This window comes from Mobula hypostoma, chromosome 8 (genome assembly GCF_963921235.1).
Source record: "Mobula hypostoma chromosome 8, sMobHyp1.1, whole genome shotgun sequence".
NCBI lineage: Eukaryota > Metazoa > Chordata > Chondrichthyes > Myliobatiformes > Myliobatidae > Mobula > Mobula hypostoma.
In genome coordinates this window covers 49,479,850-49,497,169 of record NC_086104.1, presented here as the reverse complement: position 1 = coordinate 49,497,169, position 17,320 = coordinate 49,479,850, and the positions used below count along the sequence as shown (strand labels likewise).

At 47.8% G+C, this 17,320-nt stretch overlaps 1 protein-coding gene across 1 annotated transcript in view; it reads left to right on the top strand.

The window, feature by feature from the left end:
* The window catches only part of ppp2r5a (protein phosphatase 2, regulatory subunit B', alpha isoform), a 171,126-nt gene that overhangs the window by 104,350 nt on the left and 49,456 nt on the right, over positions 1-17,320 (top strand). The window lies entirely within an intron of this gene.

The window sequence follows — 17,320 nt, the reverse complement described above, 5'->3', positions numbered from 1 at the left end:
ATATGTGTAGCCCCCCTGCCAAGCCTCAGGGTCGCTCAACTCGCTGTCATCTAGGGAAACAGCCCTCGGCCCCGCCAAACTGGGTAATTAAGTGTGTGTGGATGCTGTGTAATGTACCCCACCCCGCCAAATAATAGACAATACACCATATACGATTAAATGAATTACAGTTTATAGGTATTCTGGGAACTATATAATTAATAGAGATAAAATATAAAAGGAAAATAAAAGGCGCCACACTTATCAAAGTTCAATCTCTTCATGCACAAACAGTTGGAGCTCTATTAACGATCCTCTCTTCACCATTCGATCCCCTCTGACCACCTTGACCTGCCGCCTGGGACCAACCACGGTGGTCAACCAGACACTCGACACGAGTCTGACTCCGTCTCCTCTCCTCGCCGAAGACCCTGGACCTCGGACGCCTGCTTGGGGTCCGATCCCATTAACCAGTTCACAGCACCTTGTCCATTCTCTCGCTGTCCATTGCGCCTTCTGCCCCAAAAACCCGCGCGTCACAGTAACTTACAGACCCACTAGAAAGAATAACATCTATCCCAATTGGTTTGTTTGCTCTCTTATCAATAATATATAACCCAAACAAGCTGCGAGCGAGAGAACTTCCTCAGCAGTTAACATAACAAGGAAGCCATTTTAATTAGCAGTAACATAAAAGAAGAAACCCCTTACATATGGTATCTTCACAAAAGTATCCTTTTTCCACTTTGAGTCGATTATGCTCCTTTGTGCAAAGATAACCCATACTGTAAGCCCATTCAAGGTGCAATGCCTGCATAAGGACTAGCCTGACTTGAGACTTTTTAAGCATTCTCTGTTCCCAGATTTTTAGCTTTTGAACTTTCAGGGCATTTTAGCATTTTGTAACTACTGAAGGCTAAGTGATCATTTTTCTATAGAGGTGGCTTTTATGTACTTTTATAAAATGGAATTTTATAGGAAGTTTGAAAGGAAATTAGTTCAGTATGCATCCATAATCTTAAGCATAGGAAACTATGAAATTTGAGGTGTGAGTTGGCTGTAGTAGACTGAAAATGCATTGAGATATGGGGAAGGGGGAATGTCGAGATATGATAGTAGGCAACTTACTTCAATTGTAAACTCCTATAAAACGGGAAAAGTTAATTAGCCACAGCTATTGAGAGGAGTTAGAAAATAATATTAGGTCATAAAGGGAAAACACCAAAAAAAAAGTAAACCTACAAATTTCACAATTTAGGATAGGATTAAATTCACAATATCTAGGAAACCAGGATATTCAGAAGGAAATAGAATGCACAATACACAAGCAATTGAAAGGGAAATATAGACGATTGAAAATTATTCTATACACAGGAAGTTAAGAGCAAGTGCATCAGGCCTTTCATGCCTGTCCCATTGTTTAATGTAATCATGGCTGATCTATGCTGGCTTCAGCTCTTCTTCTGTGCTGTTTCTCCCAATGCCTTTATTCCTCTGTTTATCAATTATTTATACATTATCACTTTAAATGTTTTAAGTGATCCTGCCTCCACATCCAATGAGACAGTAAATTCCAGAATGATCCAGTTTCCTCCTACAGTCCCAAGACATACCAGTTAGTAGGTTGATTGGTCATTGTTAATTGTCCTGTATTTAGGCTGTGGTTAAGTTGCTAGGCTGCTGATGGCATGGCTCAAAGGGCTGGAAGGGCCTATTCTGCGCTGTATCTCTAAATAAATAATCTACCCTCCGTGAGCAGAAATTTCTACAGATATTTATGTTTAAAGGGAAAGGTAAGCAGACTGGAAGGAGATCTATATTGGGAAATAAGGAAATGCAAGTCATGTGTGACTAAAGACCTAAAAACAAAATTCATCAGAAAAATTGAGGGTTGAACAGGATTGAATGCTGCTAAATCTTCTGCTGGACTTGATGGCCGGCATCCTAACGTTTGAAGGGGGTAACAAAAAAGCTTAGAAAATGACATCAATATTTCACATGGATTGGATAATTTTTTAAAAAGATGCTTAAGAAAAGAGAGACAAGAACTCTAATTAGCCTGATATCAAATGGAGGGAGAGTGCTTAAATCAGAGAATGTCAGCAGAGTATGGGAAATAATAATAACATTGATTTATGAATGGAAAATCGTGTTTGACCAATATTTTGGTGATTTTTGAGTTGTTTCCAGCAGAATAGATAATAAAGAAGCAATGCATTGTGCTGTGTATTAACTTTCGGAAGATCTTTGATAAAGTGCTACAGAAATATTATTTGTGCATGCTGGTTTATAGTTGTGTTAATGGACAGGGAAGGATTAGAGTAAATGATCATTTTCAGGTTAGAGAGCTGGTGGCGTGCAACTGGCATGGATACAGGGGCTCTGGCAGTGGGTTGGGTAAGTAGACCACCTGTATGCAGTGGCTTCATTTGGATGTACACTGGTCATGAATGGGCAAGAAATTGACAATTGAAATGTAATAACTCCCCACAAGCTACAAAAATGCAACCAAAGCCAAAATTAAATGGACTTGGAAAGGGGAGTAGAAAGTGTGACGGGTAAATTTTAATAACTACAATCTGATCGTTCAATGGATATATCACTTTGATTTTCTATTTTGAAAATGAATCATCTGATTATGGGACATTTAAATGCTTATAATTTAATAAGAAAACGACCGTTGCAGTGTTAAAATATCCATTAGAAAGTCCTGGAGAAATGGAACACCAGCTCCAGACTATATTCGGATTTCATTTCTTCATTTATAAATATTTGTGGCATAGTATCCTCACCAGGATCACCAGACTCAGCAACAGTTACTTTCAGCAAGCAAGCAATAAGATTGATCAATACTTCCATCCATTAATCCACCCCTCCACACCCTCAAAAGTAATCCCTCCAAAGTAATCAATAAGCTTCAAGTCCTAGACCTCAATATCTCCTTGTGAAAATAGATCCTCGAGATTCTCACTTGCAGACCCCAGTCAATTCAGATTGGCAACAACATCTCCACCACAATCTCCTTCAGCACAGATGCCACCACAAGGTTGTGTGCTTAGCCTTCTGCTGTAGTCACTGTATACTTATGACAGTGAAGCTAAACACAGCTCCAATGCCACATTTAAGTTTGCTGACGACACCACAGTGATTGGCCAAATCAAGAGTGGTGATGATAGAAGGGAGATTGAAAATCAGACTGAATGATGCCACAACAACCTCTCACTCAATGTTAGCAAAACCAAAGAGATGATTATTGGCTTCAGGGGGAGGAAACCGGAGGTCTATGAGCCAGTCCTCTTCAGATCAGAGATGGAGAAGGTCAGCAACTTTAAATTCCTCAATATTATCATTTCAAAGGATCTGTTCTGAGTCCAGCACATAAGTACAATTATGAAGAAAGCAGGGCAGTGCCTCTACTTTCTTAGAAGTTTATGAAGATGAGGAAAGACATCTTTGCCATAGAGGGAGTACAAAGAAGGTTCACCAGATTGATTCCTGGGATGGCAGGTCTTTCATATGAAGAAAGACTGGATGAACTGGGCTTGTACTCGTTGGAATTTAGAAGATTGAGGGGGGATCTGATTGAAACGTATAAGATCCTAAAGGGATTGGACAGGCTAGATGCAGGAAGATTGTTCCCGATGTTGGGGAGGTCTAGAACGAGGGGTCACAGTTTGAGGATAGAGGGGAAGCCTTTTAGGACCGAGGTTAGGAAAAACTTCTTCACACAGAGAGTGGTGAATCTGTGGAATTCTCTGCCACAGCAAACTGTTGAGGCCAGTTCATTAGCTATGTTTAAAAGGAAGTTAGATATGGCCCTTGTGGCTACAGGGGTCAGGGGGTATGGAGGGAAGGCTGGGTTCTGAGTTGGATGATCAGCCATGATCATAATAAATGGCGGTGCAGGCTCGAAGGGCCGAATGGCCTACTCCTGCACCTATTTTCTATGTTTCTATGTTTCTATTCAGCATGTCATCTAAAAATTTGACCAACTTCTATATGTAAGGGGTTCCTTCTTTTATGTTACTGTGAAGGCTAACAAAATGGCTTCTTTGTTATGTTAAAATTAAAATGACTTTTCTGTAATAATAACTGCGATATAAGGAGTTCTCTCTCTCTCTGCTTGTTTGGGTTGTGTTATTGATAAGAGGGAGAACGAACCAATTGGGATAGATATTATTCTTTCTTGTGTGTCTGTAAGCTGTTGTGTTTCACGGATTTTGGGGGAGAAGGCATATGGGGGCAGAGAGAGGAGACGCAATGCTGTAAGCTGGGCGGCGGGACGGACCCCAAGCGGGAGTTCGAGGCCCAGGGTCTTCGGCGAGGAGAGGAGACAAAGACAGACTCGTGTGGAGTGTCTGGTCAACTACCGTGGTTGGTCCCAGGCGGCAGGTCGAGGTGGTTGGAGGGGATCAAATGGTGGCAAGAAGACTCCATTAATTGAGCTCCAACTGTTGTGCACAAAGTGGTTGAACTTTGATAAGTTTTGCGCCTTTTATTTTCCTTTTATATTTTATCTCTGTTAATTACATGGTTCCAGTAAGATCTATAAAGTGTAATCATTTAATCGCATATGGTGTTTTGTCTGTTATTTGGTGGGGTGGGGTACATCACACAGCATCCACACAAACTTGATTACCCAGTTTGGCGGGGCCGAAGGCTGCTCCCCCAAGACGAAAGCGTGTTGAGGGAGCCTGAGGCTTACCGGGGGTTACATTTGGGGGCTTTGTCCGAGATTTGATTCAGTGGTGTGCTGTGTGATTGCCCTGTTTAAATCAGTGCTGCTGTGTCTCTGTGGGATTGCAGTTAGTAGTGTGTGTCTCTGTGGGATTGCTGGTTATTACTGCATGCATGTTGGGTGGGGTGGCTGTTGGTACACCGGAGATCTTTGTTCAAGTTCAGACTAGTGCTGACGAGTTGATGGTGGGACTGCCAGTGTCTATTGGTGCCCCAGGTGAGGCGGGACTATGGGCTGTCCATACTGTTAAGAGAGAGGGGAAGGAGTGGTCTGATTCGGAGGTAGTGTCTGCGAATAAATGTTCCAGCTGTGGCAGGCTCCACCTGGCTTTTGGGATATTGTCCACCCCAAAAGGGGCGGAGACGTACGAGATGTGGGCGGAGCAGATCTCATTTGTTAGATGAGTGGCAGTGCTTGGTTGAGGGAGAGCGACAGGGATTGATTGAAAGTTTGAGTAGGTGGGCTGGTGACGGTGTTAGAACTGTCAGGGTCAATTACCCCGTAGTGACAGCTGCCAGTTACCTGAAAGTGAGGCAAAATGCGTCTGGTTCGACTGGAAGTAAAATGCAGTGCATGAGGGGGCTTCCCATACCTGTGTCAGGAGATTGGGGAAAAGATTTCAGTCTATCTTCTCTGGCTAGGGGGGCAGCTAAATGGCTTGCAGTGCCAGGGGGGTCATTTAAGGGGATCAGCCACTCCCTCAGTTGTTCAGCTTAGTGGAGGCCCAGTGGGGGAACGGCTTGGGGTCTCTCGGGGAGCACTTTCCCAGCAATGTACCAAGGAACTTCAGAAAGGAAAAGACCCTATTTCTGAAGGCTTAGGGGGACCACGCCCCCGTGTGTCGCTACGGATAGATGGAAGCTATGCTAAAGCCATCCTCGACACTGGGGCGCAGGTCAAGTTGTTGTACAGTTCGTTTTACAACCGGTTTCTGAAGCATTTACCCTTGACAACATTAAGGGCACTGGAGATTTGGGGTACCAGTGCCAGTGATTATCCAGAAGACGATTATTGGTCAGTGAAATTGGAGTTCATGGGGCATTGTCTGTGCACCCAGTGTTTCAAGCTGCTTGTGAGGACGTGTAGCAACCTTGGGCCGGTACCGAATTTAAACGAGAGCCGATTGTGGTACGGCCTGGGGGAAGTATCTGAGGGTGCGACCCTCTTAGTAGACGCTCTGAAATACCACGAGGGAGGGGAGTTGACCGCTGAAGACACCTCGGTGAGAGGGAGGTTGTAGCGACTGGACCCTGTAGCCGTGGAAGACGTAGGCAGCGTGTGAGTGGATTATAGGACTCTGAACAGGCGCACTATCATTGACCAGAATACGGCCCTGAGGGTCGAAGATGCTATCGTCTATTTGTATGGTGCGATGTGGTTTAATGTGCTGGATCTGAGGAGTGGATGTTGCCAGATCCCGATGAGTGAAGCCGACAAGGAGAAGACGGCCATTATAAGTCCCCTAGGATTCTTCCGATCCGAAAAGATGCCACAGGGCATATCCGGAGCCCCTGCAACCTTCCCGCGGGGCATGGGTAAGACCATGGAGGATGTGGAGGTGTTTGGAGTTTTGGCATATGTGGATGATCGCCGAGGGTTTGGGTTCGCCTTGGGGGACTATGATGTGAGGTGAGTGCCGAAACCCCAGACAACCATTGAAGAATTGGAGTTCACGCTCGTCAAAGTGGAGACGGGGAAACGTAATTCTGATCCGAAACTACTGTCATTTACTGATGAATTAATCCAGAGAGACGAAACAATGACCAACCTTTGAAAGGATCAGCAGAAACTCAAGAAATCGATCCAGAACAGATTGGAAGAAGCTGGTGGTGTAATTGCGTCCCAGATGGAGATGGACATGAAGGGTGAGTCAGAACTGCTGAGACTCGGGCAAGAGTTGGAGGAGTCAGAGAAGAAGCTGATGTCTTGATTGCAGGAGGCTGAAGAGGCTGCAGAGGCAGCCCAGGCTAAGTACTTCAGTTTGGAGAAAATCAAACAGCAGCTACTGATCGAGGGAATGAGGAAAAATATGGATTCGAAGGATGATGTGCAGAATGTGTGGTACATGCTGCCTTTCGCTAACTTCCCCTTGATTGAGGAAGAAACTTTTGGCCCTTCTCCCACTGAGTTGGGTGTAGTGGGGAGGGCTAGCTGTGGGCAGCCTGGGTTACAGCAGGACCCTGAAGGAAAAGAAGCGGGGCCCTGGACACGGGACAGGGAGCTTCGAATTGCAGTGGGGGCATGAGTGAGAGATTGAGAGAGGATTTCATAGTCATAGTCATACTTTATTGATCTGGGGGGAAATTGGTTTTTGTTACAGTTGCACCATAAATAAATAGTAATAAAACCATAAATAATTAAATAGTAATATGTAAATTATGCCAGGAAATAAGTCCAGGACTAGCCTATTGGCTCAGGGTGTCTGACCCTCCAAGGGAGGAGTTGTAAAGTTTGATGGCCACAGGCAGGAATGACTTCCTGCGATGCTCTGTGTTGCATCTTGGTGGAATGAGTCTCTGGCTGAATGTACTCCTGTTCCCAACCAATCCATTATGTAGTGGATGGGAGACATTGTCCAAAATGGCATGCAACTTGGACAGCGTCCTCTTTTCAGATACCACCGTCAGAGATTCCAGTTCCATCCCCACAACATCACTGGCCTTACGAATGAGTTTGTTGATTCTGTTGGTGTCTGCTACCCTCAACCTGCTGCCCCAGCACACAACAGCAAACATGATCGCACTGGCCACCACAGACTCGTAGAACATCCTCAGCATCGTCCGGCAGATGTTAAAGGACCTCAGTCTCCTCAGAAAATAGAGACAGCGCTGACCCTTCTTGTAGACAGCCTCAGTGTTCTTTGACCAGTCCAGTTTATTGTCAATTCATATCCCCAGGTATTTGTAATCCTCCACCATGTCCACACTGACCCCCTGGATGGAAACAGGGGTCATCGGTACTTTAGCCCTCCTCAGGTCTACCACCAGCTCCATAGTCATTTTCACATTAAGCTGCAGATAATTCTGCTCACACCATGTGATAAAGTTTCCTACCATAGCCCTGTACTCAGCCTCATCTCCCCTGCTGATGCAGCTAACTATGGCAGAGTCATCAGAAAACTTCTGAAGATGACAAGACTCTGTGTAGTAGTTGAAGTCCGAGGTGTAAATGGTGAAGAGAAAGGGAGACAAGACAGTCCCCTGTGGAGCCCCAGTGCTGCTGATCACTCTGTCGGACACACAGTGTTGCAAGCCCACGTACTGTGGTCTGCCAGTCAGGTAATCAAAAATCCATGACACCAGGAAAGCATCCACCTGCATCGCTGTCAGCTTCTCCCCCAGCACAGCAGGGCGGATAGTGTTGAATGCACTGGAGAAGTCAAAAAACATGACCCTCACAGTGCTCGCTGGCTTGTCCAGGTGGGCATAGACACGGTTCAGCAGGTAGCAATTTGGCAAGCAGACCCGAGGTATCCCCAGTAGTGTCCGAGCCTGAAGGGTTTAGGTGAAGGGGTACAGAAGTCTCGGAGGATTAGGAAACTCGCAGATAAGTTGGCCTATGTAGCGCCCGTGGGCATAAGGTCTACTGTTTGGGGAGCAATGTGACTGTTTGTACCTGGATTGGGTTTTTGTGTCTGCAGGAATGGTTGGCAAGTTATTTAGAAGTCATGAGGACATGACTTTATTTAGTGGGGGGAGAGTGTAAGGGGTTTCTTCTTGTATGTTACTGCGAAGGCTAACAAGATGGCTTCTTTGTTATGTTATAATTAAAATGGCTCTTCTGTATTAATAACTGCGATGTAAGGAGTTCTCTCTCTCTCTCTGCTTGTTTGGGTTATATTATTGATAAGAGAGAGAACGAACCAATTGGGATAGATATTATTCTTTCTTGCATGTCTGTAAGCTATTGTTTTTCGTGGGGGAGAAGGTGGATGGGGGCAGAGGAGGCGCAATGCTGTAAGCTGGGCGGCGGGACGGACCCTGTGCGGGAGTCCGAGGCCCAGGGTCTTCGGCGAGGAGAGGAGACGAAATCAGACTTGTCTGGAGCGTCTGGTCGACCACCGTGGTTGGTCCCAGGCGGCGGGTCGAAAGGATCAAATGGTGGAAAGAAGACTCTGTTAATTGAGCTCCGACTGTTGTGCACGAAGTGGTTGAACTTTGTTAAGTTTGGTGCCTTTTATTTTCCTTTCATATTTTATCTATTAATTACATAGTTCCAGTAAGATCTATAAAGTGTAATCATTTAATCGCATATGGTGTATTGTCTGTTATTTGGCGGGGTGGGGTACATCACACAGCATCCACACAACTTGATTACCCAGTTTGGCAGGGCTGAAGGCTGCTCCCCCTAGAGGAAAGCGAGTTGAGCAAGCCTGAGGCTTACCAGGGGACTACATATAGATGTGTGGTGGCGAGTATATTGGCTGGATGCATCACAGCCTGGCATGAAAACACCAATGCTCTTGTACGTGTTAGGTTTCACTGCTAATGTAATTGCCTCTCTCTAATGTTTCACTGCTAGGGTAATAGTTTCTCTGTAGCAGCAATGTTTGGGTTTTGACTAGAGATAACGGGGGCTTTGGAATATATGCTAACCAATGAGAGGCACGTAGTTCTTTCTTGTGGGTCTGGGAGCTGGGATTTTGTGGTCTTTTGTCGGCGAGAGATGAAGAGAGAAGACATGAATGGAAAGAATTGGTAGACCGCTGGACAGAGTGGGCTCGAAGTGAGGGTCCGACGGTCAGCAACACTCGGAGGAGGTCGATGGGAGTTGAATGGATGATTCCGTGAGCTCCAACGTTTAGACTGTTTCATTAAAATGGGCCCTTTTACTTTTTATTTTCTTTACTAACCCTATAGTCAGATTAAGATTTATAAAGTTCATTCGTTTAATTGCATGCGGTGTACTGTCTGACATTTTGCAGTTCAAATTTGTAACCGGGCAACGTATTACGCAGCATCCACACAAAAGAGATTTCTCTGTTTGGCTGGGCTAAACGTAGACGCTAGACAAATGTATGCTGGCCGAACCTCAGGGTTACAATTGTTGGGGTATCGTTTGGGATTGATTCCGTTGGATACTGAATGATTGCCCTGAGCATTGAACCAGTGGATTGTGTGTTTATGTCTGTGCTGGTATGGATGCTGGCAGGGCGGAGCGCTGATGTGCCTCCATAGGGTTACCAGTAACTAATGTGTGCGTGTTGAGTGGGGTGTTTATTCATACACCAGGTGAATTGTTAATTCAATATTTATGTATGGTTAAAGCTGTTGGTAAAGTTGAGGTTGTAGTGCAGAGGCCTGATAAAATGGCGGGCTCAGACCTTGTTTTAGTTCAGACTAATACTGACGTAACGGCAGTGGAACTGCCTACTTCTGTCGGCGCCCCAGGTGAGGCAGGGCCATGGCTTGTCCATACTGTCAGGGAGGAGGAGAATGTAGCGGAGTGGTCAGAGTCACAAGTCGAGCTTCCCGTAGCTGGGGGCGGAGACTTCATAGACAGGGTTTTATCGTTTCTGAGGAGTGAGGGGAAGGACTGGTCGGATTTGGAATGTCTAATTCGTCCCCGTCCCCCAGTGAAAAGTGAGAATTCTGAGGTAGTATCTGCCCTTACCTCTTTGGCGATGGAAAGGCCCAGGTTCAAACTCGCTGCTGTGGTAAGCTCTGCCTATTCTCTGGAATAACGCCCACCCCTGAAGGGGAAGAGGAGTATGAGACTTGGGCTGAGCAGACCTCTCAGTTGTAAGATGAGTGGCAGTGTCCTGATGGCGTAAAGCGACAGAGATTGGTTGAAAGTTTGAGTGGGTGGCCGGTGATGTGGTGAGATCTGGAAACACACCAATCCTTAGCTAGCATTGCTGATTATCTGGGCGCATTGGAGAGCGCCTTTGGTATGACAGGGAGCCCACTGGAGCTCATGGTGGGGTTTCAGAGCATGTGTCAGGAGAAGGGGGAGAAGCTTTCTGCTTACAGTTTATCGGCTAGAGAGGCAGCTAAATTGCCCGTGGTGCAGAGGGGTCATTCAGGCTGCTGAGGTGGATCAGTTAAGAATGGACCAGATAGCCAAGAACACTCAGTCCCAGGACCTGATTGCTTGGGGTCTCCGACAGTCTCGTAAGACGTGCCCCCTCTTTCTTGAGCTGATCAGAGAGGTACTGGAGGAGGAGGACACGTCAGAGGTGCGGGAGGGCTCGTCAGCAAGGTACAGTCCTCAGTAGTAGCCCCTTGTGAAGTGACCACAGATAGCCTGCCCTGGGGAGCGGTAGAGGAGATAGTGGCAGAGTTGAGAACTGAGGTGTCTCGACTGTTATTAGTGGGTGTGACCCCCCCCCCCCATATGATGGATCTGACGGTGGGGGGGGGGGGAAGGTCGGATTCCCTAAGGGAACGAACGGTGCGGAGGGCTGCTGGCAGCCAATGTCACGCGAGGAGGAGGGTGAGCCCCTGGGTACCTAAGCAGAGAAAGTTGTTGGGAAAAAATAGAAGAGACCTGGTGAGGGAACGGCCTGGTGTCTCTGGGGGAACATGTTCCCAGCAATATACCAAGGGACCCCGGAAAGCAAAAGGCCCTATTCCTGAAGGCTTAGTGGGACCATGCTCCAATGTGTTGCTATGGATAGAGGGTATTTGTACTAAAGCCATATTCGACACCAGGTCACAGGTCACGTTGTACCATTCGTTTTTAACCGGTATCTGAAGCATTTACCATTAACACCATTCAGAGCATTGGAGATCTGGGGAATCAGTGCTGGTGATTATCCATACGACGGTTATTTGTCAGTGAAGCTGGAGTTTTTGGAGGCTGATGTGGGAGTGTCTGCGGTTCTGGATACATTGGTGCTGGTTTGTCTGGACCCCATTGAGAAGGGCTGTATTTCATTTCTGGTGAGGACCAACACACCTCTTGTGAGGAGGCTCATGGGGGCCTGCAAGGAGAAGCTGGGGAGAGCTTTCTGGGAACATTGTCTGTGCACCTGGTGTTTTGAGCTGCTTTTGAGGAAGTGCATGGATGCAATGGGATGGATACTGACTTTAGATGAGGGACTGTCTGTGGTTCACCCAGGCGAAACCAATGGTGCTACGGCCCAAAGAAGTAGCGAGAGTGATGGGGACCCCAAATTTCCCGGACTGCCTGAGGACAAGGCCCTCTTAGTGGACACTCTGGAAGACCACAAGGGGGAGTCGGGATTTCTTGCTTTGGTACTAGTGAGACCCAAACTGCAGAAGCCCTCGGTTTACAAGCGAGCAGGATGGCAGTGATTGTCAAGAACACTACGAAGAGGGAGGTCACCTTCAGGCGGGGGATGTCCCTCGTGCATCTGTTCCCTGTGACGGTAATGTCTAGTGTCCCTCTCAGACAAGCTGGGGAGAAACTATTGGAAAAAGGGGAAAGTTGACCACTGAGTCATTCAACTTCGGGTACTCCCCGGTTCCTGCAGGTTGGAAGAGGAGGTTGGTAAAGAAGATGTTGAAGCTGGAAGGTGTCTTTTCCACTGACGAGTTTGATATGGGTTGTTCTAAGAGCACTCATCACACTATCCGGGTGACCGAGGATACCCCGTTTAGAGAGAGGTCGTGGAGACTGGCTTCTGCAGAGGTGGAGGGCGTTCGGCAGCATTTGTGTAAGCTGAAGGAAGCTGGGATCATCACCGAGTCCCGAAGCCCTTGTGTGTCCCCAGTAGTAGTGGCTGGAAAGAAGAATAGGAAGATATGGGTGTGCGTGGACTGTAGGACTCCGAACAGGCGCACCGTCCCCGACCAGTATACGGTTCCAAGGATCGAAGACGCGCTGGGCTGTCTGAATGGTGCGAAGTGCGTTGGACTTGAGGAGAGGATATTACTAGATCCCCATGAGTGAGGCCAACAAAAAGAAGACAGCATTTATATGTCCCCTGGGATTTTTCCAGTTTGAAAGGATGCCCCAGGGCATATCGGGAGCCCTTGCAACCTTTCAGCGGGTCATGGAGAAGACGGTGGGGGATATGAACTTGCTTGAGGTATTGGTGTATCTGGGTGACCTCATAGTGTTTGGATCCATCTTGGAGGAACATGAAGCGAGGCTACTGAAGGTGCTTGGTCGCATGAAAGCTGAAGGGTTAAATCTTTCCCTGGACAAGCGCCAGTTCTGCAAAACATCTATTAGCTATGATGGGCACATAGTCTCAGGAGATGGAGTAGCTACAGATCCGGTTAAGATAGGGGCGGTGACCACTTAGCCAAGACTCCAGACTATGAGTGCTCTGCACTCATTCCTCGGGTTCTGTAGTTACTATCGGAGATTCGTGAAAGGCTACACAAAAATGAGTCATCCATTGAATCAGCTTCTGTGCGGTTATCCTCCGTTGGGGAAGAAAGGGAGGGTGAAGAAAAGGACAGGAAGGTGGAGAGTGTCTTAGCCCGTCAAAGCCCTTTGGACCGAGGTGGGATGCAAAATGTGAAGAGACCTTTCAAGTCGTTGAAGTAGCTGCTAACCCAGGTGCTTGTACTGGCTTTTGCGGACTCCCGATTGTCATATGTACTGCACGTGGATGCCAGCGGAGAGGGGTTGGGGGGCGTCCTGTATTAGGATCAGGGCACCAGGTTGAAACCTGTTGCATTTGTCAGCCGGAGTCTGTCATCATCTGAGAAAAACTATCCCACACACAAATTGGAATTTCTGGTGTTGAAATGAGCAGTGGTGGATAAGCTGAGTGACTACCTCTACAGGGCCAAGTTTGAGGTGAGGATAGACAACAATCTCCAAACTTATATACTGACCTCGGCGAAACTGGATGCCACAGGCCATCGGTGGTTGACGGTGTTGTCTGCCTATGATTTCAGCCTGAAGTACCAGCCGGGAAGTCGGAACATCGATGCTGATGCTTTGTCCGGATGGGTGCATGAGGGATTGGACAGGAACAAAGAGTGGGAGAGTGTTCCTGCCCCTGGGGTGATGGCCATGTGTCAGTTTGCCATCAACATGAGGGCAGAGGGAAAGGAGGGGCAGGATCAAGTGGTGGATCAATTGGGAGCTTCCGATGACACCATCCCCCGAAGTTTATTGTAACCTGACTGCTCTGAAGACAACTAAGCTGCCAGAATTGAGTTCTGGGGAAGTGGCAGCTGCTCAGTGAGATGATCGGAGCATCGGTACCATTTGGTCAGCGGTTGAAAAGGGAGACATGGCTCAGGCAGAGAAGACGAAACATGCGTCGGTGCCTCCATTACTGAGAGAATGGTGTTGGTTGGAGTTGTGGAACCAGATCTTGTACTGGGTCACATCACCCCCGGACCGACCTCGGTGTTGCCAGCGGGTTCTGCCAGAGAAGTATCAGAGGATTGCGTTGAAGTAACTTCATGATGATTCTGGACATTCGGGGGTGGAAAAGACCTACGGATTGCTCAGAGATTGCTTTTACTGGCCCCGGATGAAGTCAGAGGTCGAAGAATACTGCAAGTCATGCATTCGATGCATACTGTGGAAAACACTGCCTACGCAGGTAGCTCCGTTGTCCCACTTGCAGAGTTCAACTGACAGCAAATCCATACCTGGACCTGATGTGTATGGATTTCCTGTCAACAGAACCCTATGCCAGCAACACGGCGAATGTCTTAGTCATTATGGGCCACTACACCAGATATGCGCAGGCTGTCCCTGCCAAGGACAAGAGGGCGTCCACGGTGCCCAAAGTGTAGTGGGAGAAGTATTTCATTTATTATGGCCTTCCCAGGAAGATACATAGTGATCAGAGACAGGATTTCGAGATCAGGCTCATCCATGAGTTACTGGGCATGCTTGGGGTCGAAAAGTTGAGGACCACGCCCTATCACCCACAGGGTAATCCCCTGCCCAAGAGGTTTAATTGGACCTTCCTAGACATGTTCGGGTCCCTGGAAATCAGCAAGAAGAGGAGCAGATGCAGTCAACATATTTGACATCTGGTTCACAGTTACAACTGTACTCAAAATGAAGCTACTGGGTACTCGCCATATTATCTGATGTTTGGGCATGAGGCAAGGTTGCCCATTGACCTTTGTTTTGGGACTGACAAGGGTGACTTACCATGGAAGACTTATCTGTCTGACATGGGAAGAGAGCTGAAAAGGGCTTATGAATTATTTGGGGTCGCAGCTGCCAAGCAGAATCAAGGAAATAAGAGGAAGTATGATCAAAAGGTGAGGTTCTCCCAACTCCTGCGGGGATACCGAGTCCTTATAAGGAATTTGGGGTTACCTGGGAAACGTAAGTTGGTGGACCACTGGGCAGCTAAGCCCTGTGTGGTGCAGAGTCAAATGCCAAACCTACCAGTTTTTCGGGTGGAATCAGAGGATGGGAATAGGCCTGCCAAGATTCTCCATCAGAACCACCTGCTGTCCCTGGGATAAGAGATGCAGGTAGACCCAGAGACCAACCTGGAACCTACATTGAGTAAGGGGACTCTGTGGAGACACAGGGTGGCTGCAGGGCCCACAACAGGAGAGGTTAGGCCGGCTCCCGCTACTGAGAGGGATACTGATTCGGAGGATGAGGACCTGGATGTGCGTTATATGCCGCCTTTTGCTAACTCCCCATTGATTGAGGGAGAGATTTCCAGCCTTTCTCCCACCTAGTCAGGTGAAGTAGGGGGACAGCTTGGGATGCAGCGGGACCCTGCAAGGGATGAAGTGGGACTCGGCTGTAGGACAGGGATCCGAGTTGCACGTGGGCACGAGGCATAGGTCGGGGAGGCCTCACCAGGTATACCGAAAGTTTCTCCAGTAGTGTCTGAGCCTGAAGAGTACGGGGTACGGAGCTCTCGAGAGAATTAGGAGACCACCGGATAGGCTGGCCTACATAGCACTGGGGGAACGGAATGTGACCCCTACCGTTTTGGGGGGCTATGTCACTGCTTTTTGCACCTGGATTGGACTTTGTGTTTTGCAGGAAGGGTTGGCAAATTATCTCAATGTCATGAGGACATGACTAAATTTGGTGGGGAGAGTGTAAGGTTTCACTGCTAATGTAATGGTCTCTCTGTAATGTTTCACAGCTAAGGTTATGGTTTATGTGTAGCAGCAATGTTTAGGTTATGACTAGAGATAATGGGGGCTTTGGAATGTATGCTAGCCAATGAAAGGCATGTTGTTCTTTCTTGTGGGTTTGGGAGCAGGGATTTTGCGGTCTTTTGTCAGCGAGAGATGAAGAGAGAAGACACAAATGGAAAAAGTTGGTAGACTGCCAGACGGAGTGGACTCGGAGCGAGGGTCTGACGGTCAGTGTCGCTCGGAGGAGGTCGATGGGGGTCGAATGGACAATTCCATGAGCTCCAACGTGCATTTTAGACTGTTTCATTAAAATGGGCCCCTTTTTTCTTTTTAGTTGCTGGTGAGCACAGCAGGGCAGGCAGCATCTCTAGGAAGAGGTACAGTCGACGTTTTGGGCCGAGACCCTTCGTCAGGACTAACTGAAAGAAGAGCTAGTAAGAGATTTGAAAGTGGGAGGGGGAGGGGGAGATCCAAAATGATAGGAGAAGACAGGAGGGGGAGGGATGGAGCCAAGAGCTGGACAGTTGATTAGCAAAAGGAATATGAGAGGATCATAGGACAGGAGGCCCAGGGAGAAAGAAAAGGGGGGGGGAAGCCCAGAGGATGGGCAAGGGGTATAGTGAGAGGGACAGAGGGAGAAAAAGGAGAGAGAGAAAAAGAATGTGTGTGTGTGTATATAAATAAATGACGGATGGGGTACGAGGGGGAGGTTGGGGCATTAGCGGAAGTTAGAGAAGTCGATGTTCATGCCATCAGGTTGGAGGCTACCCAGACGGAATATAAGGTGTTGTTCCTCCAACCTGAGTGTGGCTTCATCTTTACAGTAGAGGAGGCCGTGGATAGACATATCAGAATGGGAATGGGACGTGGAATTAAAATGTGTGGCCACTGGGAGATCCTGCTTTCTCTGGTGAACAGAGCATAGGTGTTCAGCGAAACAATCTCCCAGTCTGCGTTGGGTCTCACCAATATATAGAAGGCCACATCGGGAGCACCGGATGCAGTATATCACCCCAGCCGACTCGCAGGTGAAGTGTTGCCTCACCTGGAAGGACTGTCTGGGGCCCTGAATGGTGGTGAGGGAGGAAGCGTAAGGGCATGTGTAGCACTTGTTCCGCTTACAAGGATAAGTGCCAGAAGGGAGATCGGTGGGGAGGTATGGGGGGGACAGATGGACAAGGAAGTTGTGTAGGGAGCAGTCCCTGCATAAAGCACAGGGGGCGGGGAGGGAAAGATGTGCTTAGTGGTGGAATCCCGTTGGAGGTGACGGAAGTTACGGAGAATAATATGTTGGACCCGGAGGCTGGTGGGGAGGTAGGTGAGGACAAGGAGGAACCCTATTCCTAGTGGGGTGGTGGGAGGATGGAGTGAGAGCAGATGTGCGTGAAATGGGGGAGATGCGTTTGAGAGCAGAGTTGATGGTGGAGGAAGAGAAGCCCCTTTCTTTAAAAAAGGAGGACAGCTCCCTCGTCCTGTAATGAAAAGCCTCATCCTGAGAGCAGATGCGGCAGAGACGGAGGAATTGCGAGAAGGAGGATGGCATTTTTGCAAGAGACAGGGTGAGAAGAGGAATAGTCCAGATAGCTGTGAGAGTCCGTAG